Here is a 27531-nt window from a genome sequence, read left to right on the forward strand (position 1 = left end):
TACAAATATTCTCATTCTGAAGAAGTCGGGGCATGAAAATTTTGGAAAAATTATAAGTTTCTTTTTGTTGTTCATTGCAGAAAGAATAGCATGAAACTAAGAGTTTATGTTTTGTATTGCTGAGAAAAGATTCCAAAATTTTATTCAATGGGTGCAATTTATAAGAGGAAAACTCTATTTCTGTGAGTCACACCTCCTACTTAGCTATAATCTTTGGTAAGATGGGATACAGCTGTAGAATACTAATAAGCTTTTAAAAAATGTTATTTCCCCCATTTGGGTTATAGGAAAAAATGTATAGTAGAGTAGTTTGGCCTTTTTACCATTTAATGTAAGTTTGTTTTCAGCAGTTTCCTTTTGATTTCACGATCAAGAAATACATTTTTAAAGTTAAGAAGAGATGGTCATTTGCAATAAGTAGATGTAAAGGATGAAGAATATTTTTTTGTGTGTGTGTGCTTGTGATATAGCATCTACACATTTCCATTTGATTTTGCCTGACTTAAGTGCAGGAATTAATTTTTGCATTAAGTCATATGATAGGAAAAAAAGGATTCAATTGAGATATAATGGTGATATTTTATCAGTTAGAATTGCACTTATTTGGGAGTCACCAAAATTTTGACACATATTACTACAATGAGTAAGAGTTTTATTTTTCATATGTCTGGAAGGATATGGTCCTTAATAACCAAAGAGGTCATCAAGGTTTCAGGCTCCTCCTTGCTGTTGGCTCCACTATCATTAGTTTATGTCTTTTATATTCCCATTGTAAAGACAATTAGTGAACCTCCCATGCATGGCATCTGTACCACAGGCAAGAAAAGACCAGGCAGAAGGCACACAGCCTCTGAGTTTGTCTTTTTGATAAGGAAAAAGAGAGCTTCCTGGGAAGATGTGCTTGGTAGACTTTTATTCATATCTTATTGATTACAATTATGTCAATAGCCATCCCCAAGTCTAGGGAAGTCTGAAAAATAGTGGGGTGTGGGTTTTTTTTTTCATTTTTATTTGGGAAAATCAATTCCTTATAAAACATTTGAATTCTGTTCTGTAATGAACAGGAAAAGATACTTACTTGGTAACCCATTATTGTTATTACATATGAAGAATATTTCTTAGCTTTTAAAATCATATCTATAGTGTTGTCTCATACATTTGTAATCTGGAGATTTCTTAAAATGTGTGATAGTTTAAAATAGTCATCAATAATTATTTGTATTAAATTCCTGTAAGGGGCAATCATTGAAAGTTTTCTATCAGCTGTTACTTTGTGTCAAGATAATTAACTGATATGTAAAACTGAAAGTAAATCTTGATGGTTATTAGTATTAACCTAATAATCATGGGCAAAAAGGTCATAATTTCCTTTTACCATTAGTAATGACACGTATCAGTGTGAAATTGTGAAAAAAAACAGTGACAATATTACATACTATTTATTCATGAAATACTGTGATTTTAAAAAATATTTTTAGTTGTATATTGACACACTATATTTATTTCATTTTTATATTTGTACGTGGTGCTGAGGATGGAACTCAGTCCCTCACGTATGTTAGGCAAGTGCTCTACCACTGACCTACAACCCTAGCCCAATAATGTGATTTTTTTGTTGTTCTAATTTGCAGGTATATATTTTAGGCTAGTTTGTTGTTCCCAGTTTTTTAATAACACATATAAATAATACCTGAGAGAAAATAATTATTTTTAAAAGAATAAATTTGGTTAAATCCCAGAAATTTGGCTTTGCTATCCTCATTCTTGATATTGACAAAAATATCCTGAGTAATTGTGAATTTACACTCCAATTAACACAAGCACTCTACTTAGAAGCTGCTTATCTACATCAAGAATAACTATAAATCTTTTTTTGGTTAATATTTTTCCAATTAAAATAGGTCAAGGCAACAGTTTTCACCATTCTTTACAGGGATATTGTAAAGATAAATGAAATAATGGAGGTGAAGTGCATTATTCTGCACTAAAGGATGTTATATAAATTCTATAAATAGTACTACTAAAGTATAAACAAGATGATGGCTGATTATTTCCAAAAGTGAGTATCATAACCAAGAATTTTGAGTGTTGTCCTGAATGTCAGTTTTTGGATGGAGATCAATATACCAACACATTCTTATGTTCTTACATTGAAATATCAAAGGTAAACCTCATTTTGAGGGAAAAAGATTATATTGAAAAAGCTTCAAAGATAGATGATTTATTGAATAATGTGCCATGATAATAGATTTTGCCCACATATAAAAAATCTTTTGGGTTTTCAAAGTGTTTAGTGAAATGGGAAAACTCTTATTAAAATGTATAATTTCCAGCACTAGAAATCGAATTTTAAATCTAGAATGGAACTTCCAATGACTATATCTTGGAAATAATGAGGTTCTTCCTGATTCATAAAAATCTTCAATAGAGGCTTTTGTAATACCTTCAATAAAGGGTTTTTGAATCCCTTTGGCCACAGTTTCTACTCCTTGAAAGACAATTTGAGATGGAAAGTGGGTTTGTTATTTCTAACCTAAATGCCATGGGTTCTATGTGCTGTTCACTGGGGGAAATGACCTGTATGTTGTGCTGATGAAAACAGTTCACTCTAAACCAAATTGAGGAGAGTAGAAATAGGAATGAGGAAGGAGGCTTTGCGTTTCTCTGTGCGTTATTCTCTTGGACAATTTATTAAAGATAAGTGCTCAGGTGTAGGCTAATATATGGTGTATGCTAAAGAGACAGTAGCTAAAATGGAACAAAGTTGGTTAATTAAGGAGAGTGTATCATACTGTATAAATCAGATCGTTTAGATAATTTAATCTCATTTTGTACAACCCCTAGTCTTCAGAAAACCTTGTTTAATTGTCTTGGCTGTCTTAAAAGGAAGGACAAATTCAGGCAAGTGGTTTAGATGGGTAGTAGCAGTAGAGGCAGTAATTAGGAGGAATGAGAAGATAGAAGAGAGATTAGAGGGGATTGGGGAGTTCTTGCTGCTAAATACAAATAGAGGTCCAGCCGTCATTTTCCAAATAGTGACTCTTCTTTGGCTGTGTACAACAGGAATCTTTTTTTTTTTTTTTTTTTTGGTCATATAACAGTACTGAGCTGTTACTGGTGGCACAGGGACCTCTTGTCTGCTGATTCAGATGAGTGGGGCCAGTATATTTTGCTTCCTGCTGTCATTCGGGGACCTTGGATAGAACAGAGACAGTTCTAACTTCAGTACTTGTATTCCAGAGCTCTCCTGGTCAAATCCATTCAGTCAGAGCATGAAAAAGTGGGAGAATTTTATAGTCCATTTTTGGGAGAGGCACATATCCCTCCCATGTACATCTCATTGTCTAGAAGTCAGTTTCATTACTTAACCTCAATTGCTGGAGAGCCTGGGAATTTTTTTTTTTTTTGTGTGTGTGGAGGTTTGTCTAGAGAAGAGGAAATGGGTGTGATGATGGACAACTGATAGTTTTTCTTCAGTACAGTCTTCTTGAAGATTACTTTACCTTTTTCTGATGTCAGATGCCTTGTTTCCTGATTTCCATGCTTTGCTCTTTCTTGGTTTAATGCCTTCCATTGATGATAGAGCACATCTTCCAATACCTGCTTAGGAAAAAGTGTGTTGAAGGCAGAACTTTAGAAATGTTTTGCATCTGAGTCTACAGCCATATCACCTTGAACATGCCAGATCTCCTCTGATCTCGGAAGCTCAGAAGCTAACTAAGCAGGGTTGAGCCTAATTAGTACTTGGATAGGAGAAATGTTTTGCATCTGAGAATATTTTCCTTCTGTTTACATTTGATGGATAGTTTTTCTGGATGTAGAATTTTAGGAAGTCATTCTGTTTCAGAATTTTGAAGGCACATTTGTCTTTTTGTTGCTATTTTAGCCATGGAGAAATTTGTGCTATGCTGAATCTTAATCCTTGAAATGTGATTTTCTTCTCATTGAAGCTGTTAGCAATTATCCTGTTATCCTTGGAGTTTTGAGATTTCGAGATGATGTGCCTCTGCTCAGGTGATTTCTAATTTATTGTGTGGAGGGATTCAGTGGGTCTTTTCTTTCTGGGTATACTTGTCCTTCAGTTCTGGGAATTATTCTTCTATTACCAGTTTTGCCAATTTTCAAATCAGTTTTCCCTACAACTACCACAAGTCAGGAAATTGGGATGAATCTTAAAGTGATGATATCTTCTAATAGCCAGGTGGCCTTTGTGACTTGGTGAGGTAAAAAAATATTCTGCTGACACTTTCTGATGTAAAAAAGTACCAGCAGCAAAAAGTCTTAGATTCTCTGAAATGTTGTGAATTCTTTCAATTGGTTTTCTTGATTTTCCTTTTCTATAATTACTGTTTTACTTTTATCTAATCTTTTGGTTGTAAGACATTATTTTATGTATCACTAAGAATAAATATGCTGATAAAATATAAACAAGCTTTTCTTGTTATTTGGAAATTTAATTTTATTGAAAGGATATGTTTAGACTTAATTAAATGTAAGTATCATCTCTTTCCTATGAATGTATAAAAGGGAACACACTAAGACAGATAAGTGGTTCTAAAAACATATTCATATTCAGAATTTTAAAATTCACATTCAGAATCCATCTCTTGAATCCCAAATCATTAATGTCTGTGTTTATCCATGCAGTACCACTTTATGTGCCAGCAACAGTTCTGGTTCTGAAAAAACACTTAGCAATTATGTTGATCAAGCTTGCTTTCTGATTCCTGCTTTGGGGATGTTGTTAAACATGCTCAATTCCCCACTTCTCCTGTCTCTTCCTCACAAATGTAAAACTTTCTAAGTGTTCAAAGATGCTCCGTTGTTGTCTTATACATTTTCTTTCAAACAACCTAACACTCGTTCTGCAGTTTCTATGAATGAGTAGGTCATTGCACTGATCACATTACTGCTGTCTCTCTGATAGCAGTTGTAAGGTGATATTTAATTTAAGAAGAATCCTGAATTCAGAGCTATAATAATGTGGAAAATGTATACAGTATTTAGATGTTGAACCATCTGGATTAATCCTCCAAAAAGTTATTCTCTTTTTAAGCAAGTACTCTACCATTGAGCCACCTCCCCAGTCCTGAAAATTGGGTATCTTTTTATTTTATTTTATTTTTTAAAATTTTTTTTTAAAATTTTTATTGTTGGTTGTTCAAAACATTACATAGTTCTTGACATATAATATTTCACACACTTGATTCAAGTGGGTTATGAACTCCCATTTTTACCCCGTATACAGATTGCAGAATCACATCGGTTACACATCCACTGTTTTACATATTGTCATACTAGTGTCTATTGTATTCTGCTGCCTTTCCTATCCTCTACTATCCCCCCTCTCCTCCCCTCCCCTCCTATCTTCTCTCTCTACCCCATCTACTGTAATTCATTTCTCCCCCTTGTTTTTTTTCCCTTTCCCCTCACTTCCTCTTACATGTAATTTTGTATAACAATGAGGGTCTCCTTCCATTTCCATGCAATCACCCTTCTCTCTCCCTTTCCCTCCCACCTCTCGTCCCTGTTTAATGTTAATCTTCTTCTCATGCTCTTCCTCCCTACTCTGTTCTTAGTTGCTCTCCTTATATCAAAGAAGACATTTGGCATTTGTTTTTTAGGGATTGGCTAGCTTCACTTAGCATAATCTGCTCTAATGCCATCCATTTCCCTGCAAATTCCATGATTTTGTCATTTTTTAATGCAGAGGAATACTCCATTGTGTATAAATGCCACATTTTTTTTATCCATTCATCTATTGAAGGGCATCTAGGTTGGTTCCACAGTCTAGCTATTGTGAATTGTGTTGCTATGAACATCAATGTAGCAGTGTCCCTGTAGTATGCTCTTTTTAGGTCTTTAGGGAATAGACCGAGAAGGGAAATAGCTGGGTCAAATGGTGGTTCCATTCCCAGCTTTCCAAGAAATCTCCATACTGCTTTCCAAATTGGCCGCACCAATTTTCAGTCCCACCAGCAATGTACAAGTGTACCCTTTTCCCCACATCCTCGCCAGCACTTGTTGTTGTTTGACTTCCTAATGGCTGCCAATCTTACTGGAGTGAAATGGTATCTTAGGGTGGTTTTGATTTGCATTTCTCTGACTGCTAGAGATGGTGAGCATTTTTTCATGTACTTGTTGATTGATTGTATGTCCTCCTCTGAGAAGTGTCTGTTCAGGTTTGGGTATCTTTTTAAACCAAGTTTCTTACTTTTCTCCTGGGTACCTTAATTGTAAGGTAAAGGTAAACTTGAATATTTTCAAAGTGAAATAGAAATGGTTGAGAATCCCCAGGGTTCCTCTGCCTCTAGAAGCTGCATGTACGCTAGAAGACTCACCTGTGCTGGGAGGTGATCAAAACGGAAGCAGTACCACATTAATGATTCAGGCATCCCTTCTCAGGTACCTCAGGGAACCATGCCCGGAAGCAGTGGGAAGCATTTTTTCCAGCTGTCTCTCTGCATAGATTCATAATTATATTATACATGCAGCTTTGCAACTTGATTCTGCATTCACATTGATTAAAAATATAGATTTCAAGCATCTCTATGAAGGGCTGCATAGTATTCTATTGAATACATACATGTATTATGCCTTATTTAGTCCATTCTCTAATGATGAATGTTTAAATTGCTCCTTTTAATTTTTGCAGTTTACCAGTGCTTTAATAAATATCCTAATATCAATGTTTATAAATACCAAGTTAAGAAAAATACACGTCGTAAAAGCTTTTTGACACCAGATTTCCTTCGGAATTTATATGTTCACCAGCTATCCATCAGATCCATCACTTCCTCACATCCCTAGAAGGTTTTCTGGGTTTTTCAGTTTTTGATCAATGTAAGCAGAAACGAAACCATCCTTTCCTGTTTTCAGTTTGTTTTCTTTGATTACCAGGGAGTCTGGAAAACCTTGTCATATGATGTGGTGTCCTTTGAGAGAGAAAGAGCCTGCCTGAGGAGGAGGGTGGGCATGACTGGGCAGCTGGAGCAGCTCTTGGTGGATACCCGGAAAGCTTGTGGCTGGCAGGAAATGAGTAGTTCCTGCTCCTGTTGTCCGTGGAGGTCCAGGGAACTCTGTGATTTAAATCCTTTAGCCCTCACAAATATCCTTTTCATTGTTTTCCCTAAGTGGCTGGATGCTTTCCAGGTGCCACAGTTATTGTATCTGTGCAAAATGCAGAGGCACAGCCTCTGGCCTCAGGGCAATGAATAGGTGAAGTGTAAGTGGGCTGTGAGTCTGTGGAAGGCCAAGGAGGGCCCACAAGACAGTGGAACAGCACAGATGTTTGAAAGTGGATGGTCTGAGGAATAGTGAGGGAACGCTGACCTCAGACAGTTCTCCCTGTGCAAAGGAATGGGAGAACATATTTGACTCCATGGTTGAAAAGTGGCCTGAGGTCATTTTGCGAGTTCTTTTTGTTCTCCCACCATTCTGGGATTAAACCCAGGGAAGCCCTTGCATGTGCTAGTAAGTGCTCTATCGCTGAGCTACATCTCTAACCCCCTTTTTAAAAAATTAATTTTGAGTCAGAGTCTCATTAGGTTGTCCAGGCGGGCCTCAAACTTTTGATCCTCCTATTCAGCCTCTAGTAGCCAGGGTTACTGTGTGTGCCACCATGCCTGATTCACAGTGGAAATTTTTAGTGTGCCTTGAGTGTGAATTTAAGGAGCTTGTTCTTTACCTTAAGGGCAGTGCGGGGGGGGGGGTGTCTAAAATTTCTTGGAATCTTGGTCTGGTGAGACCTGATATATGTCATGTTTTAGCAAAGTCTGGAGTATTGGAAACAGATACAGGTAATATTTGCCCTATTACTGATTTCTACAGGCATCCTATATTTAATAAAGGATAGAATTTTTCAGTTGTGGATGATTTAACAGTCTTAAAGAACAGTTGCATATTTCCGGTAGAGGGTTGTTGTTATTCTTTATTTCCCAAAAAGAGACAACTTAGGAAGTAGCTCGTTTTTTTTTTTTTTTTTGACAGACAGGTCAGGCCTTTAGAAAATGTATAGTTTGTAACTGAAAGTGAAATTGTTGTTGAACATGCCATGTGGTATGTGGGCAGATATTTGGCATATAAAAATGCAAAATGAATTCAGAAAGTACGGGAGAGACACCCTATAGCCTTGCCATGAGATCATCAACTTTGCCAAATGGCAGCAAATGTAGAACTTCAAATGGAAAAGCACTTATTCAGTCCTTTAGACTAGCAAAGTTACATATGTTATGTTTTACATTTCATTCATAGATGGACAAATCTTTCCTCTTTGATATATTAGAATAAATGAGGGGGTCTAAACACTGCCTTTATTTGATTGGAAATGATCTGAAGCACATGGTATAGGATATTTTAAAAGGCCATGGAAGAGTAGCCTGGGTTAGATGGTTTCTGATTATTTTCATTGAAATTTACACAGTGCTTTCTGAAACAGCATTTATTATACTTTTGGATAGAATCTATATTGGCTAGTTTGAAGTCGGTTACTGAGTAAGTAATTCCATCTCTGGTATTACTGCTTGACAAACAGTGATTTTCAGAGACGGTCATAAAAACGTCATTAGCGATCATTTTTAGAGGTAGAATGGCAAATATCTTATGATAAATCATGCCTTGTGCTGAGTTCATTTATGAATAGTTACTGCTGGGGATCTTTTTGGTACTCATAACATGCAGTTAAATTTGTAGCTCAAGAATTCAATTTTTATTTTTCCAGTAACTGCAGCCAAGGGCTGTACTCTCATTCAACTTTAGATAAGTCATAGTGACATCCTGGGCCAACAGAAGAAAGCTTCCTGAAGGATGGGGGTTGTGAGAAGGTGCAGCTTCCTTTTCAAATGCAGTTACAGGGCTTCTGCAAGGTGAAGTGTTTATAAATTTTGGAGTATTCTAGAACACCTCAGTCTACACTTTTCTGCTCTTGCAAAGGCAAGTTTTACTATTTACTTCAACTTAGTACGTCTGTAGTTTGTCCCTCACTCCCCCAGACAAGGTAACTAATAATTATTTAGGTAGTTAACATCTATTGCGCTAAACACCTTAAAAAATGCTTTAAAATACTGTCTCATTTGATTCTTACTAAAATCTTGGGATGAAAGCATTATTGTATTCATTTTAAAGACGAAAACACCAAGGCCCAGCCAAGTAATTTGCTTAAGTTTATATAGCAAGGCCTGATTATTTTTCCTCTCACCAACCCAAAGTCTCTACTTTTTCTAGTCTTTGCTTAAGACTCAATATGTTAAAATTTTAAAAATACTTAAGAGCTTTTTATGTTCCAGGCATATAAATTAACTCATTTAATCTGTGCCATATAAAAGAGGAACAATTGTATTTATTTTTATTTTAAAGCTTGGGGGCTTTTAGAGGTTTGGTGGATCTAATTTCTTTCTTTTTTTATATATTTATTTTTTAGTTGAAGTGGGACACAATACCTTTATTTGTTTGTATGTGGTGCTGAGGATAGAACCCGGGGCCTTGCGCTTGCCAGGCGAGCATGCTACCACTGAGCCACAATGCCAGCCCTCTAATTTCTTTAGCATTACACATAGTGAGGATTCAAACCAAAGTCCATCTGACTCCAAAGCCTGTGCTTTCGCCTTCTATATTGTCTTGTAAGACATTTCTTAAAGGATTACATTTTAAAGTGATTATTATTTTTAACAATTATTTTCTATTTAATTCTTTTTTTTTTTTAGTTGTTGATGGACTTTATTTTCTTTATTTTTATGTGGTGCTGAGGATCAAACCCAGTGCCTCATGCATGCTAGGCGAGCCACAACCCCAGCCCCTCTATTTAATTCTTTTGCTCCTTATAAGTGGTTCCACCTTTCACGTAAATGTAATGAGTTAATATGAAGGCTTGCTAAAATGCCTCTGTCCCTCTACTAAATGCTTGTCTACATTAGGGCTTCTCAACCTTGAGGCTACTCATGTCTTGGATGAGATCATTTCTTGTTGGGACGAGAAGCTGTCTTGTGCATTGGAGGGTGTTCAGCAGCATCTGCAACCTCTGTCAACTAGATGCCTGCAGACTCACCCCACTTGCTCCAAGTTGTGACAACCCAAACAACCTTCAGACATTACCAAATATCCTTTGTGGGGAGGAAGTCACCTGAGGTTGAGAACATTGTCTCCATTATCTCATTTTATCCTCAAAACACCCTCTAAGCTCACATCATTATGATCTTAATTTTATACAGTAAGAACGACTTGCGGAAGGTCACATTGCTGGGAAGTGGTATCTCTAGAGCCCAAACTCAAGGCTTATGACCTTGGGATGATTTTTGCTGGGCTTCATTTTGCTATGTCTTGTCTTCAAGTTTAACTTGAGAGCTCGGAAAGGCTGGAGACTGTTAAATTCTCTTTTTCTTTGGTCCCAAGGGTACTTGGAAAAGTAGTTAATATCCAGCAGTGCTTTGGCAGATGTTCATTAAACAAATGACATGCTTTATGTGGGTCCTATTTAAATCAGAATATTTTAAATAAAATCTATTTTGTACAGTAATTAAGATAGTAATTAAACACAGGCTTTCGAATTAGACATAACAGGTCTGCATCTCATTTCTGCCATTTACTTATTATGGAATCCTGAGAAATTTTTTGGTCTCTTTTAGCTTTGCTTTTCTCATCTACATAGGACCATAATAATCCCTTCTGTGAATACCTTTAGGAATCAATAAATTAACATACAGAAGTCAACGAGTACAATGCATGACACAAATTAAAAAAATAAGTAAATAGTAGCTAACAGTAATACAAATATTTTAATGATCATAAAATGGTTTGTATTTTCCCTGTATGAAATTGTTAGATCTACTTTTATTTCAATCAATTTAGAAAAAAGGTTTTCTTTTATCTACCTGGCTAACTTGAAAGCTATTATCTTATTAAGATTAAATTTAAAAAAAATTACATAAAGTGAAAAAGCACACAGATAAATGAGGAGAATAGAGGGAGAAAGTAAAGCTAAACAAACCCAAAACAGAGGCCCATTTACAGACTAAAATAACTTCCTGAAATCACTCAGATTTCAACCAAGAATTAAGTTTTGTTTCATTTCAGTAAAGAATTATTAACCCTCTTGGTGGCTCAAGGGAGAGAGCTTCTTTTGGCCTCAGATGGACACATCTCTGATCCCAGTCCGCAGCCTTCTGCTGGCTTGGCATCTCTTGCTTCCCTCCCCAAGGTCTGACCTTTTGTTGCATTTCCTCTGACTCACGTTTGGGTTCTGTTCTTGGCTGTTCAGCTTTTGCTCTGAGGTTTCCTTTACTAGATTCCTGGGTCCCCTCTCAGGTAGTCACTGAGTGGATTTTGTTTCTCGGTTGGACTTCATCCTTAGGAGATGACATTTATGCCCTGTTATACCCGAGATGCATCAGCTGCTTGGAGGTGACATTTCTCATCTCCTGCTCCTCTGGTCCTGGGCCAACTGGGAAATATCTCTTCCAAACATAATTGGATCTAATCATGAAGATTTTCACCATAGGTCATTGATGTTGAATTCCTCAGTCAATAAAATACCATTGCATGGTATTTCATGGTGCCTGTCAAGGCCTATTTTAACTGCCTCTTCTTTTTTTTCCCCCATCATTTTGGCATGCTTTGGAAATGTTAATATTATGGGAAACACTAAGATACAGAAGCAAAACTGTTCTTGATTACAGGACCCACAGGGCTGTCCTGGAAATGGAGGGTATGATTATCTCGGCTTCTTGTCAACACTATGTATAGAGGCACAGAGGCTGGGAAGCTGTATTCTAAGGTCCCCCATGGAAACACAAATAAATAAGAATTACTCCCTAGCTTCCTTATTTCTGTTGGTCTATCAACTATCTGAAAGTATCAACTAGTCCTAGAAAAGTTGTTCCAGGAATAGAAAGCTTTCAGAATGAGGAGAATGACACCAAAGTTTCTGTGGAGCTTGAAAAAGGAATAGCAGAATCCATTTTAAAACATACTGGGAGATATTAGAACTGGAAAGAGATTAGGAACAGGGAGAGTTAGGAGACTATCGAGAAAATTCAGGAATGAAGTTTTGAGAATTTGGTGCATTGGTTACTGTATTAGTCAGCTTCACATTACTATGATGAAATTCCTGAGGAAATTAACTTATAAAGGGAAAAGGTTTATTTATCTTGTGGTTCTGGAGGTTCCAATCCAAGATTGAGTGATGTCATTGCTTTGGGCCTCTCTTGAGGATTACAGATATCAATGGCAGGGAGCATGTGTCAGAACAAAACACTTGAATCATAAGTCAGGAAGCAGGGAGAGATAGAGTTTGGGGTCCCACAATCCCCTTCAAGGGCACATCCCCAGTGACGTACGGACCTCCCACTAGACCCTATCTTTCAAAGTTTCATTGTCTCCCAGTAAAACTGCTCTGGAGATCAAGCCTTTAACACATGGACCTTTGGGAGACATTGATCCAAACTGTAATAGTTTGTAAAGAGTGGGACTCATTTTTATTCAGATAGAAAAGGCTGGAATGTGTAGGATGGATCAGCAATTGGAAATTCATTTAACACCTTACTTGTCAAGAGACTATATTTACATAATTAACCAATTATGGAAGGCCAACATAATTACTATTTAAAAGTGGAATGTATAGGAAAAAATAAGTCAATGATACTATTAAGTTAGTGTTCTAATTAATTGAGGGTATTGTGTTGCCACTGACTGAAAAATAAAGGATCAGGAAGAAGGTGCAAATTTTGGGCAGGGCGAAAGCATGTTTAGTCTCCAAGTCTGGAGACATTTGTGCAGTATGCAATTACAGTTATCTGAAAAGTGCTTCTGGAATTCTTGAGAGTCACCTCAAAGAAACCAGTTCCTAGAAGTGAACCTTATAGAGATCTATGTTTTCATGATGGATCAATGGAAATCATAGCACAATGTAAGTAAAATGTATATGGTAGAGTTTTTCCGAGGAGAGGGTTCTCGTAGTTTCAAAGAACTAGTGATGCAGATAGTAATTAAGACCTGAAGGACAGACCGGCAGGAATTATATTTTTAACGTAAAAGAGGCATTTTTTTTCTTTGACAGTAATATAAGAGTATGAAAGAATTTTGAGGGGGAAGATGCATGATTAGGAATAGGTATTTGAATTCAGATAGAACCTTGGAAAATAAAATGTCTCATGGACAGCAGGAGTGGTTGGCAAAGGAAAACAGGTGAGAGAGAGATCTGTGATACAGATTTGTGGGTATTCAGTAGTGTGATGATATCAGAAGCCCTGAGCATATGTGAGCATTCAGCAAAAGGTTAGGCTAGAGAGAGAACAGTGAAGAAGGCCAGGTTTTGAGCTCTGGGCATTACCCAGAGTAGAGAGCCAGGTGAACAGAAGGGCTGGGACACTACAGGCACTGGACTGCAGCACATCTCTTGCCAAAGCCTTGCTGACAGCAGCTGCTGGTTGAGACTCAGGCTAGGTATAAGCACCCTTTCCTCTAGTGTGCTAGATGGTTGGTCTCCACATCTTTTCCTCCCTCATCCCTGTCACCAAATTTATTTAAACAATCTGTCATATTATAGGTATGTATGAAGATTCTCTTAAGAATAGATGAACACAGAGAATTTTAAAGATGAAATAAATCAATAAAAAGGTGAATTATAACATACATTCCTAGAACTAATGGAGTATTCTTTATGCTTTCTGCATTTTTAAGTTCGTATCGAATTCTTTACTCAGTGCAATAAATGACACTTATTTAAAGTCTACAATTTGATGATTTTTGACAAATGTATTTAATTAGGAAACCACCAAAACAAAAATATTTCCATGACTATTAAAAGTTTTCTCCCTCTGCTTCATAGTTCTTTTCTCAGCAACTACTGTTCTGATTTATTGCATTGTGTATTAGGTTGTAATTTTTAGAATTTTTATAAATGTATTTACATAATATCTATTCCTTTTGTCTATTTAAAAAAATGAATGATTTTTATTTTTATTGCTGTATGGATATACCACAGTTTGTTTATCCACTTACCCATGCCTGGCTTTCAGGTTGTTGTAGGCTATTGTAAATTCACACATTTTTGTATAAGTCTCTGTGCGGACATATGTTTCATTCGTTTTGGGCAAACAGTTATGGAACAGATTGTTTGTTTTAGGCAATCAAAAAGTTCATGACTATATGAAAGTTAATGTATTTCCCAGAATAAGTGAATTTATTCATTCTTCAGTCAATACACATTTTAGAGCAAACACACACTGTGCTTTAAGAGCCAAAGTTAAATATTGCATCTCTGCTTTAAATTTTGAAATTTAATTTAAGAAATACCAATTTGGAAGCCATGTATGTGATTAAGTTGGTATTTCAAATCACAGGAGAACATAATTATTTGTCAAATATTTGGTCAACTTGGGAAAAGAAATTGAACCGTGTTGGCTCAGTAAATCAGAAGGAAATACAACCAAAACTAAAAGTCAAACTGAGATTGAATGCAATATGTTACCTTGGATTGGATGCTGGAACAGTAAGAGGACATTAGTGGGAAATGGGTGAAGTGTGTATGGGAAATCTGTACTATCTTTACAGCTTTTCTGTAAATCTAAAGTGATTCAAAAATAAAAAGCTTATATCAAATATATAATTAAGGGTTTTTGCTCAATTAAAATTGTTCTACTGCTGAAAATAACCCACGAAAAATATTTAATGTGTTTGTTGCAAAAATACATCCTGATTAAATAAAATGCACTTACTAATGCTAATTCAACTGGGTGTGGTGGTGCATCCTTGCAATCCCAGCAGCTCTGGAGGCTGAGACAGGAGCATCTGGAGTTCAAAGCCAAACTCAGCAACAGCGAGGCACTAAACAACTCAGTGAGACCCTGTCTCTAAATAAAATACAAAGTAAGGCTGGGGATGTGGCTCAGTGGTTGAGTGCCCCTGAGTTCAATCCCTGGTGGTGGTGGTGGGGGGGAAGCTAATTCCTTGAAAGAAAAATGGGCCAGTGACATAGAAGCAAACAGTAAAATAATTTGCATATTATTAAGTAAGAAAGCAGCCCTGTCACCTGCTTCCTGTTTCTAGGCAAGAGCGCTTCAGCTGGTCTAAGACTTTGTCAATTTCCAATTTCCCTGTCTTTCACTCTGTCCTAAATGGGATGGGGGAGGGTTTACCTATATGATTTGATTTTAAGAATTTGGGAGAAAACACACACACACACATACACACACACACACACACACACACACACACGGTGCAGCTCTTTCTCTAGTTTTCCTTTTGATGCACCTCTGCTGCTTGTATTTCAATTTTAGAAGACTCCTTTTTAAACTTTATTTTATTTATTTTTTTATGTGGTGCTGAGGATTGAACCCCACATCTCCCATATGCTACGCAAGCACTCTACCAGTGAGCTACAACCCCCACCCTCAATTTTAGAAGAATCTTGAAGAGCCCATGTTTTATCAAAACTCAAATATTCTTTTATGATTAGCTTCCTGTTTCTATTTTTGAGTGATTATTAGTGTACTATGTGTGTGTGAGGGCACATGGGAGCTCATATGTGTATGTATAGAGGAGAGAGAAGTGGGGAACTAATTGATTTGGGGGTAAGGTGGAAGATTGATTAAATATCCCAAGCCCTGACAGCTAATAAACATTTGAAGATATATTTATCCTTTATAGTAATTTTAAAAAATGCAGCTTACTGCAAGAAGGTACCATTCTTCACTACTAAATTGATTAAAGGGTTCAGAAGGGAAGATAGCCAGAATTGAAGGCTTTGTAGTAAAAGGAACTTTAACACTGTGAGTAGAAATATAAATTGATACGGTTTTCTTAAAAGGCAAGTTATCAATTTGTATCAATAATCATAAAATGTTTCATACTCAATTTCAAGCTTAGGGTAAAATCTAAGGTATTTATCAAAGTGTCACATAATAACTTATAAACATGAATGTTAATCACTGCACTATGTATAATGGGCAAAAATGGGAAAGAGCTTTATTGTGTAATATGGGCATATTGTGCTACTTACGATTAAAGCCATGAAAAGCAGCTTTGAAGTGTATTTATTGAACTGGGAAAATGAATAGGTTATAGTATAAATTAGATAAAAGCAAGGTAAATCCCATGTGCGCAATGTAATCCATTTCATAAGCAGTCTCTCGCTGAAAAATAAGTTTTGTAAAAAGCATTTTTCTAAAATTATACTTTTGAAAAATAATTTTGTAACAGAACAAAACCAACCATGTTCCTAACCACAGTGGAAATATTAATCTCGTGTTCAGGACTTGTAGCTGAAGTTTGAAGCTGAGAGCAAAGGTCACCATGCACCTTGAAGAAGTGGGTGTCTTCTGGGGAGAAAGATGTGTGGGGGGAGAGGCCCAGTGAAAGGGGCATTATTGTGATGTGTGCTATGCAGAAGGTATCTCCAGCCATCGTGTCAGAGAAACAACAACCAGGAAAATAATCTGAGCGAGCATGGCAGTCTCCCCTGTTATGTTAGGAGAGATTTTTGCTTTTCTTCCTCTTCTTGGAGGAGTTGGCCTTTCAGAGTGAGAAGGTGGTGCCTAGGGATGCCTCTCCTTACCTTTACCACTTGTAAGAGTCAGCCAAGGTCCAGTTTTCGTTGGTGACAAAAGAATCTCTAGAGGAGCTTGGATTTAATTTAAGGTTGAAATTTAAAAACAAAAGAACTGAGCTTTACCTATCAAATTGAGACTGTTCATAGTTGCATGTGTGTGTGAGTGTATGTGTGTGTGTGTGTGTGTGTGTGTGTGTGTGTTTTATTGAGGGATCCACACTCCCTGGAAAGTATTGGGTTTATTTTTTTCCCTGTTGTAGTATGTCAATCTCTAGCCCATCTTCCTTTATTATTTTAACTCTTATTGACATATTGACCTGATTCTATAAATAAATTTGTTTTTTTTGCTTTTCGTAGAATTGTGTTTGTGTTTTGCACTCATTCTGAATGAGTGAAAAGGGTTAGAAGGATATGCACTCAAAATTAATGATAATGGTCTTTTAGTGGTAGGATTATTTATTCATTTTATTCTCATCTTTAGTCTTCCTTGTATTTTCAAAACCAAATGTGTATGATTTATGCACAAAACATATATTACAAAAATGTCTTTTATGAAGTTATCACTGAACCAGATCTCCATGGTGTTATGTGATTTGCATTTTATGATACACATACTACACTCATCCTGAACACCTCAGGAAAATGTTTCTCCAGATAAACTTGTAAGATTTTTTTTTTTTTTTCATCAGACAAGAATATAGGGCCACTTTGGCTTTGATTACCAGAAACAAGAGTAAATTCATTTCACCTGTCACTGCCATTGATTTTTGCCCCCGTCATCTCTCATTTAGAATGCCTCAGCAGACTCCTCATGTTCCCACTCCAACCTCTTCCACCCTCAGTGTTGCCTTCTGAGGGATGTTTCTGGAATGCAAATCTGGCTGTGATATTTCCCTGCTTAAAATTCTTCAGTTGCTTCCTGTGTCGTAAAACCCAACTCTCAGGCTGGTGTACTGGGCCCTTCCCCCTCAGGACTCTGCCTGCATATCTTCCCTGGTGTCTTGCTTCTTTCCTATTGGCATCCTAGTCTTCAGCCTTATTAAATCACCTGTAATTTTCCTGGAGCGCTGTGGCCTTTTTTTATGCTTTTGCTCTATTTCTCACGTTTTTTTTTTTTTTACCCTTCCCTTCTTCCTTTTTGTTACCATTCCTTTCTTTGGAGAAGACGTTAACTTTCCTTTAATGAGCTTGGTTCTATCTGGCAGAATTCCTAATGCCACAGGTACACACCTGTAATTTTGTTTCTTCATATATTTTCCCAATAAATATTAGTATATTTTCAAAAGCCAGAATCGTACCTTCTCCTCAACTAACGAAGGGCTTGTTATAAAAAAATTTTTTCAGGGGATGGGGTACATGGGACAGAACTTGAGGGCACTGGACCACTGAGCCACATGCCCAGCCCTATTTTGTATTTTATTTAGAGACAGGGTCTCACTGAGTTGCTTAGTGTCTGGCCATTGCTGAGGCTGGCTTTGAACTCTCAATTCTCCTGTCTCAGCCTCCTGAGCCACTGGGATTACAGGTGTGCATCACCGTGCCTGGCATAAAATAAATTTTTAATACTTATATGTGTAATAGCTAATAACTTCATTGCCTTTTATTGTATGTGTAATAGGCAATAAATTCATTGCCTTTTATTTATTCATTTTTCCATATTTTTATTGGTGTGTTTTTGTTGTACATTATGTGGGATTCCTTGTTACATATTCGTACATGCACACAGTGTAAAAATATAATTTGGCTAATATCTGTTTTTTTAAAGTCATCTATTTTCTTTCTTTTTTAAAAAAATATTTTCTTAGTTGTAGATGGACACAATACCTTTATTTTACTTATTTATTTATTTTTATGTGGTGCTGAACCCAGGGCCTCGCACATGCGAGGCAAGCGCTCTACCCCTGAGCCACAACCCCAGCCCCTAATTTGGCTAATATCATTCCGCAGTATTTCTCCGTTCTCTCCTCCCCTGTCCCTTTTCTCTACCAATCTCCCTTTGATTTTCAAATATATTACATTTTTAAACCCTGCAAAAAACCCATGAGATGGGTATTATAATAAGGATAAAGAAAAAGAAAATGAAGCTTGGAGATATTCTAATTACTGTGTTGCTATTTGCTTAGTATCTATCCCTGCCACTGGAACGTAAGCTCAGCAAAGACTGGGAAAGTATTAATCAAGGTAGGCTAGGATATATTACAGTAAAAAAAAAATCCCCCATTTTTTGTAGCTTCCAAAAAAAATAACACAACATAGTTTATTTCTCACACATACTATTTGCTCACTGGAAGTTGGATGCTACTCTGCCACACTTAGATTTAACTCTGGGACCAGTCAGAACAGCCTCTAGCTGGAACATTGCCAGTTGTCACAGCAGCAGGAAAGGGGACATGGAACCACACAATGTCTTTTGAACTTTTGCCCATGTTTCATTGGCCAAAGCAAGTCACCTGGTCATTCCTAAGTACAGCAGGAGGGTATGTGAAATCCTATTGGGATGGCCCTGCAGAGAGGAAGAATGAAATATATGGAAAACAGCATAACCTATCATAGGGATCCTAACTGCCCATCCAGCACCCTGTGCCTTGTACACTGTAAGTCTCAGCAGTCGGTCATTGAAGGAGTGACTGTTCCAAAGCTGGTAGGGGTACTGGGGCTGTGATTTGATTAGTCTGACTTCAGAGACCACTCTGAATGACTTTATTATTCATATTATCACTTGTATTAGGTGCTTACTAATATTCCTTCTCTGCTCATTTTCTCTTATTTTTGCTTTTTTTTCCCCCTTAAGGGCACCAAATTTTGTTACTGCGGATGTACTTTTTATTTATTTTAATGTGCTGCTGAGGATTGAACCCTGTGCCTCACACATGCCAGGCAGGCACTTTCCCATTGAACTATAACCGTGGCCCTTATTTTTGCTTTGTTTTAAAATATTCTGTCAATAGCAGGGAGTTAGTTGCTGTGGCTATAAAAGAAGTTAGAAAAAGAATGAACACAGAAGGGGAATGAGGCCAGGAATGTTTAGTTTCAGAGAAATAGCGTTCAGAAAAAAAATTCCCAAGGAAAAGAATAAGAGACAGTATGAAGCAAAAGATAATGATTAGGGAGAAAAAAAAAGATGGATGGCAAGATTTGATTGGAAAAAGCCTTTGCTTTCAGATATTTCAGTGGCGCCAAGAGAGCAAATAGTGGAGATTCTCAGGTTTGATCAAACTTTCAAAGGTAGATGTGGTAGTGAAAGTACTTATCTTTTAGGACATTCTGAGATCAAAGATGGAGTTGCAGTTAATATCCATAGTGAAAGTTTAGAGAGCTTTTCTTTTTGCAGTGTATTTAGATGGGCTGCTTCTCAGACACAAAGAAGCAAGTGTCTTAAAAATGAAGAATGAGTTCTATCTCTGAATAACCACATTTATCTTCTTGAATGACTAAAAACCATCTCAACAATTCAGAATAGAAAAAACTGGAATTCAAATATTGTAGGTTAGATAGGTACTTTTGGAGATTATCTAATAGTCTTTTCTTATGGTTAAAGTAACTATGAAATCATAAAAATTCACTGAAACATTTCTTTTTTTCTTTCTTTTTTTTGGGTACCAGGGATTGAACTCAGTGGCACTCAACCATGGAACCACATCCCCAGCCCTATTTTGTATTTTATTTAGAGATAGGGTCTTATTGAGTTGCTTAGTACTTCCCTTTTTGCTGAGTGGCTTTGAACTCACTATCCTCCTGTCTCAGCCTCTAGAGCTGCTGGGATTACAGGTGTACACCACTGTTCCTAGCTTGAAGCATTGCTTTCTCACTTCTGAGATTAGATTGTGGAAGGTAAAAAATGTATGTTAGTACAATATATTCAGAAGGGCAATGTGAATTTTCTTAACAGAAATTATAGAGGTAACGTAAGAACATAGGTTTGAAATAAGGTGGGCCTTATACCTAAGATAACTCAGTGTAAAAGGAAGAAGATTTACTTGGGCTCATGGTTTCAGAGGTTACAGTCTGTGGTTGGTTGGCTCATTGCTTTTGGGGCTGTGGTCAGGAGTGGGGGGAGCATGTGGTAGAGCAAAGCTACTTACCATGTGGCAACTGAGAAGCAAAAACGAGAAAAGTGTCCAGGGTCCCTATTCTTTTTGAGGGCATGTCACCAATGATATAACTTCTTCCCAGCTCTGAAAAGTTGCACCAGCTTCCAATAGCACCATCAGCTGAGGACCAAGCCTTTTAACATAGGGTCTTTGGGAGACCAAATTCAAACTATTATGGTCAGGTAAGTTGGGTTTAACAGTGCTACATGAGGATCCCCAGCAGTGGAAATTTCTTTCTCCAGAGCCTTAAGATCTAGTAAGCGATTTGGAATCTTAATAAATAATTGCCCAGTACCCTGGTCATAATGTGCAAACTGTGGATTGTCTGAATCTACTGAGGAGAGATGAATGCAGAGCCGGAAACAGGGCACTCTGTCTCTTAGGATGACTCTAACTCCGCCACAGCTTGGTCAGGCACACTGGAACACAGCTCATGCTGCCCCTAGAAAGCTTACAGTGGTGACTCATTTATAAACAGCCAGCCTTTTTATTCTTGCTTAAGGTTGCAGGAGAGTAATTGCCATAGCAACAGCTATCCTTTCCAGTTCAGATAAGTACAAGGGTAACCCTTGGTAGAGAGACTGGAGGTTTGGGAAGTTCTAGTACTTTATTCTTTATTCAAAACCTCCTCATTTTAAAGCAATTTAGTTCTTTTGTAACACTTCCCTGGAAAGTAGCATAAGTTTTGGATAATCATTCTTAGGGCTAAAAAATACTTTCTGAGGAAAAACACTTTCTCTAGTCCTGGTCTTCGTTTTATGAAAACTAACTGAAAATTTTGCTGCTTTATTCATTTACTGTACTTTAAATGTATTTTGTCTCTACTTCTTCCTAATCCAGTTCTTCTTCTGACTTCCCATTTTGGTTAATGGTATCTGTTTCTCTGTTTACAAACAGAAGCTCAAAATTCAGTGTTATTTTATATACCTCATCCTTAAATCTAAAATTGTTGATCTCCGATTTTGTCTACCTGGCTTCATGGTTCTCATTCCTTGCATGCATGAGTGACCCCGAGGAGCCTTTTGAAAATGTGACTCTTGAAACCCATCCCTGGATATATTGTGTCCTGAACGTTTCATAGTTATTGAAAAATAAGGATAATACAAAAATAAAATATAATAAAATGACTGTTTAGCTATAACCCCACTCAGAAAACTAAACATCATAAATATAGCTGATTCCTCCTGTGTTCTCCTGATCCATCATTTCCTTCTCCTCCATTTCATGGTAATTATTATTATAAATATTATATTTATCCTTCCCTTATATTTTATTATACATATGTGCCTTTCTAAACAATTGATGGTTGAATTTTGTTTGAGTTTTATGTAAATGTTGTCAGACTCCATAGAATCTGTGACTTGCCTTTTTATTCTGTGTTAAGGTTTTGGTATTCATTCATTCTGGCGCCTGCAGCTGTGGCTCATTTATTTAGTCTAGTACTCCACTAATGATTGTAGCACCATTTATTCATCCACTCTCCCATGGATAAATATTTGGATTGTTTCCAGTTATTTTTTAGGGGGAAGAAACAGTGTGCATATTAAATAATGTCTCTGTGGCATATATTAAGGAGTGGAATTGCTGGACTATGTCCACCTTTACGTTTTTACTTTGCAAAATAATACTTACTATTATTATTTTTGCCAAAGTGGTTGTTTCCATTTAACACCACAGTTGTGTATGAGAATTTGTTTTGTTTTTTAACTCTGTTCTTACTTGTTATTGCCTGCTGAAGTTTGAATGTGTGTGCGCACCTGCAAATTCATATGTTGAAATTTAAACTCCAAGGTGATAGTATTAAGAAGTGGGGATTTTGGGAGGTGATTAGGTCTGGAGGTCTGTGCCCTCATTAGTAATGTTAGTGCCTTTATAGAAGAGCTGGTGGGCACTAGCTAGAACCTTCTGTTCTTTCATTTCTTCCATCATTTAAAGAACAAAATTTGTCCCTTCTAGAGGATATAGCACCAAGGTGCCATCTTGGAAGTGGAGAGAGCCATCCTTCACCAGACATTGAATTTGACAGTGCCCTGATCTTGCATTTTTCAGCCTCCAGAACTATGAGAAATAAATGTCTATTATTTATCAATTATTCAGTCTGTCATATTTTATAATAGCAGCAGGAATAGCCTAAGACACTACTCAAGATTTTTTTTTTTTTTAATTTCATACTGGAGAATATAAAGTGGTATCTCATGGTGTTTTCTTTCTTTTTCTTTTCTTTCTTTCTCTCTCTCTCTCTTTCCCTCCCTCCCTCCCTTCCTTCCTTCCTTCCTTCCTTCCTTCCTTCCTTCCTTCCTTCCTTCCTTCCTTCCTTCCTTCCTTCCTCCTTGGGGCCTGTGCATGCTAGACAATCATTCTACCACAGAGCTATACCCCTAACCCCTCATTGTGATTTTAATTTTCCTTTTTCTGAAAAGTAATGAGGCTGAGCATCTTTTCTATGTACATCTGCCAGTTTTGCATCTTCTTCTGCAAAATTATTATTTGTCTCTTGCTGTTCCCCTGCATTTAAAAAATTCCACTGGTAATTCTGAAGAGCAGCTGAGGATACATGTGACTGCCTTTATGTCTCTCCCTGTGCCTCTTCTTCATTGTTACCATTATGTCTGCACTTGTTCAGATACTCAGCATCTTGTCTATCATAATATTCTTGCCACTGATCTCTGAGCTTCCAGTCTCCCTAGCATCAGTGCATCTGAATAGGTACTTCTTCTTGGATGCCAGTTCTAAATGATGTCTAACTCTCACGTTTAAAGTACTGGTGACTTCCCATTGCCTGAAATTCAATTCTGAACTGCTTATGTATTCATATCTACCTGCACCTCTAATATTGAGTTCCTCTAGTTTCATCACCTACCCTTGACTTCTGCTGATCCTAGTATCTTTTTAATCTCAATGTGAGCACCGCTGTTTCTTCCTTCTGTACCTAGCCATCCATGAGCTCCACTGTTTACCGCTACCTATCACCTAAAAGCTGGAAAAAATCTCACTTTTTTTCACTGTCTTCTAAACTGTTACAATATTTTGTAATTATTTATTTTCCTTGTCCTCCTTACCACATTCTACCTGGTGTTATGGTTTTATGGTTGTGTTTACCATTGGGTAGTCCAGGGAGGTAGTCTTTCATCCCCATCCATCTTGACATCTTTTATATACTAGGTGATGATAATATTTTGGGATATGAATGAATGAGATTGTGGAATGGAAATAGAACCATATAGAAATAGACTTAGGTCTCAGGTTTCAGTCTTCTTTTTCCCTTTTTGTAAAACCAATCAAGTCAAAGCCAATAATTGAGTCTTCTGAAGCATGAGTGTTCTTTTTCCTACAGCACCTTTCATATGCTTAATGTGAAATTAAATGGAAGCCATGGACATTATTGTTGTTTAACAAACTATATTAAAAAGTGCACCATTAACTGTACCCTTAAGACTAAAGACACTTTGAAAGAATTCTTAGTGATGAAATATAGTAAGTATCTTAGTGTGAATTTGCTTAAAAAAGTAGTTTAAATTTATTGGGTATTAAACCTGGTGAATAAAATTAAGTAACTATGTAATACTACTTCTCACAAAAAAATTGATGGGACTCTATATGCAAAAATCTTAAAGATATAATTTTAAGAATATTATATGGAGGGCTGGGGTTGTAGCTCAGTGGTAGAGTGCTTGCCTAGCATGTGTGAGACACTGGGTTTGATTCTCAGTGCTGCATGTAAACAAATAAGTAAAATAAAGGCCCATTGACAACTAAAAAATTTTTTTAAAAAAGAATATTATATGGAAATATAAAGGATTATGACCGACTTTCTTATGTGACTTATAAATTTGCTCTAAAATAATTTCTATGTGAATGTTCCAAGGAACACTTTTAGAGAGGACAGCATTGCTAGAAAATATATGTAATTATCCCCCAAACAATCTCCATATTTATAAAATTCATATACCAGTAAATTCTCTTGTGTATATATTTTAAAGCCATCCTTGGTGTTTTATAATTTTATATTGCAACAAACCTTTCTTGGTGGTGGTGTATGCTAATGATACTGAATGGAAAGTCATTGCTGCTTCCTCAGGTCTCTGAGTTGGGCTGGTGTGCAGAAAATAAGGATTGGCTTTTTGAAGCCAAACTGAATCAGGCTCTTTAGTGATGCGTCCATTATTAGAGTGGTTAGTTTGAGTGATACCAAATGTCCATTAAAGCTACCAGGCTCTCTCTCACAGTGATGGATGAACGTACCTGTCTTTCATGAAATCCCCAATCACACTTAGATCAGCAGCAGATCTGAATGTGACCCCAGAGCATTTCTTATCCCTTTGTTCTTTTATTCTGGTTCCTTTACGTTAGAAGTTGAGAAGCCAGACACTTGCTTGTGACCCTGTTCTAGTCAAAGAGATGTAAGAGAAAGACTGAAGAGGACCTTCAGAAGATAATTTGTTTCCCAGTGAAAGGGATATGACTACAAGAAGGTCATTGGCATTTCCCTCTTTAATTCCTTCTCTTTTAGAATATTGGTGAGATGATACTACATTTGGAACTGTAGGGGTACCCTAACTACTACAGGTGCAGAAAGCCAGTATACTGAGGAGGTAGAGCACAGGCTTGGAGAGATGGACTCATCATGGCCCTCTGAGCAATGCCATGGACTGTGGAGAAGCTTAGCTCCAGAGATGTGTATGAATAAACCATAAGTGCTTTTTCATTTACTGTTTATTGGATTTTCTGTTACACAGAGCTGAATGTACCTGATGATAGTCACATGTTGAAAGAGTCATTCATTCATAATTCCCTCTCTAATCTGAAAAGATTTATCTATCATCTATATATCCTTCCAAACATCCATCTGTCCATCATCTCAACAAGCTCTCAGTAATTTTTTGTTATGTTTGAAATGAGCTTCAAGAATCACCCTTAGTTGTTTTTTCTTTTTTTCCTAAAACTTTTTTAAACGACTTCTTACTCATTCTCTTAATATACAACATCCTTCTGGCACATTTGTGAATACTTTTAAAGTCATGGAATCATCATCTTATGGCAATCTGACTCATATTCAGATTTCATCATATTTTATATCAGAACTGACATCAGATATTCTGTACTCATCTGCATAGCCTGGTTTACTTAGGATTTTGTTTCTTTGGAGAATTTAAACAAATTCTTCATCTACAGGATAGCTTTCCTTTCTAAAGTTCACATTTTCTAAATATTCATGGGACTTCTCAATCTGAAAAAGTTGCCCTCTGGGAGTTAGATAAATGAATAAACCCTCTTGATGCTCCTTGCAAAATAACTGTAGTAGTTTAAGTTATTATTTTGTCCATGCCCCTTAAATTCCTGATCATTGATCTTATAGCATTGATATCCAATGCATATTTGTTTTTTTATGTACAACAGGAGTTAGCAGACTTGTTCTATGAAGGGCCAGCTATTAAATAATTTAGTCCTTATGGATCACATGTGGCCACTGTGGCTTTTTTTTTTTTTTTTTTTACCAGGGATTAAACCCAGCACTTAACCATTGAGCATCATATCTTAGGCCTTTTTATTTTTTATTTTGAGACAGGGTCTTGCTAAGTTGCTTAGGGCCTCGATAAGTTGCTGAGGCTGGCTTTGAATATGTGATACTCCTACCTTAGCCTCCCAAGCTGCTGGGATTATAGGCATATGCCACCATACCCAGCTTGCTGTTGTTTTTATAAACATTTCAAAATATAGAATCTGTTCTTAGATCGTGGGTCATACAGAAATAAGGTACAAGATGTATTTGGTCCACAGGCTATAGTTAGCTACTTTTTGTCTTAGCAGGTTTTTCCAGAATGTAGGGGTAAGAAACTTGTACTTCTTCAAATGCATAGGTAAAACAGCTTGGAGTACTTAACAGAGGAGTTACAAGGTAGAGTAACAGAAAATAAAGAGAAGACAATATTCTAGCACCCTAGCATTTGTATCTATGTAATAAATGTGAAGGTAACTTTTGATTTCAGCTTAGAAATGTAGATAACTATAAGGAGTTTCCACTCCCACACTTATAAGAAGAATAAAGTGCAACAAACTGCAAATTAATATTTTCTTTGGTACCCATCAAGGAACTGAGGTTTCATAGCCAATACTACACATACAATTTGGAGAGAGAGAGAGGCGCCTGCAAGAGAAATAGGACCTGAATACATTTGAAATGGTTACAAAAACCACTGATTTTACACTTTGAAAAGGTTATAAAAACAGCAGCAAGCTGGATGTGGTGGCACATGCCTATAATCCCAGAAGCTTGGGAGGCTGAGGCAGGAGGATCACATGTTCATAATGAGTAGACAATGCAGGTGGCATATACACTGGAATATTTAGATAGACCTTTTAAAATAAATTCCGAAGGCTGGCTATGGACTAGAATCCTTGGGTCCACAGAAATGGGCATTGAACTTTCTTATACATTGTTTCCTTCTGGAATCCTATCAGGTATTCAGTTACTGTGAGAGATTAGGGAAAATCCTTGAAAGAAAAAAATTACTAAATCCAAGAAGATTGGAAAATCCAAATATATAGCCCTCTATTTATTACATAAATGGACTTTAGTTTAAAATCCCCCCCAAAAGGAAACTAGTAAATTTTACAAAACATTTCAGGATAAAATATTCTCTTTTTTAAAAACACTCGCTTGCAGAAAATTGAAGACGTGTGGGAGTCACCCCATTGACACCTATCTGGAGCCAAACGAAAGCAAAAATACCTTCAGTCAGATTTTTTAAATTTACATTTTCCAACATTTACCATGTACCTAACATGTTAGGTTCTGGGTGTCTCCCAAATGATGACAAGAAGAATTTCATTGTAACCTTTTGAGAAAGAGATTGGTCCTAGCTATTAATGAATTTAAAAATTGGTTCAGCATACTACTAG

This window comes from Marmota flaviventris, chromosome 10 (assembly GCF_047511675.1).
Source record: "Marmota flaviventris isolate mMarFla1 chromosome 10, mMarFla1.hap1, whole genome shotgun sequence".
NCBI classification, from domain to species: domain Eukaryota; kingdom Metazoa; phylum Chordata; class Mammalia; order Rodentia; family Sciuridae; genus Marmota; species Marmota flaviventris.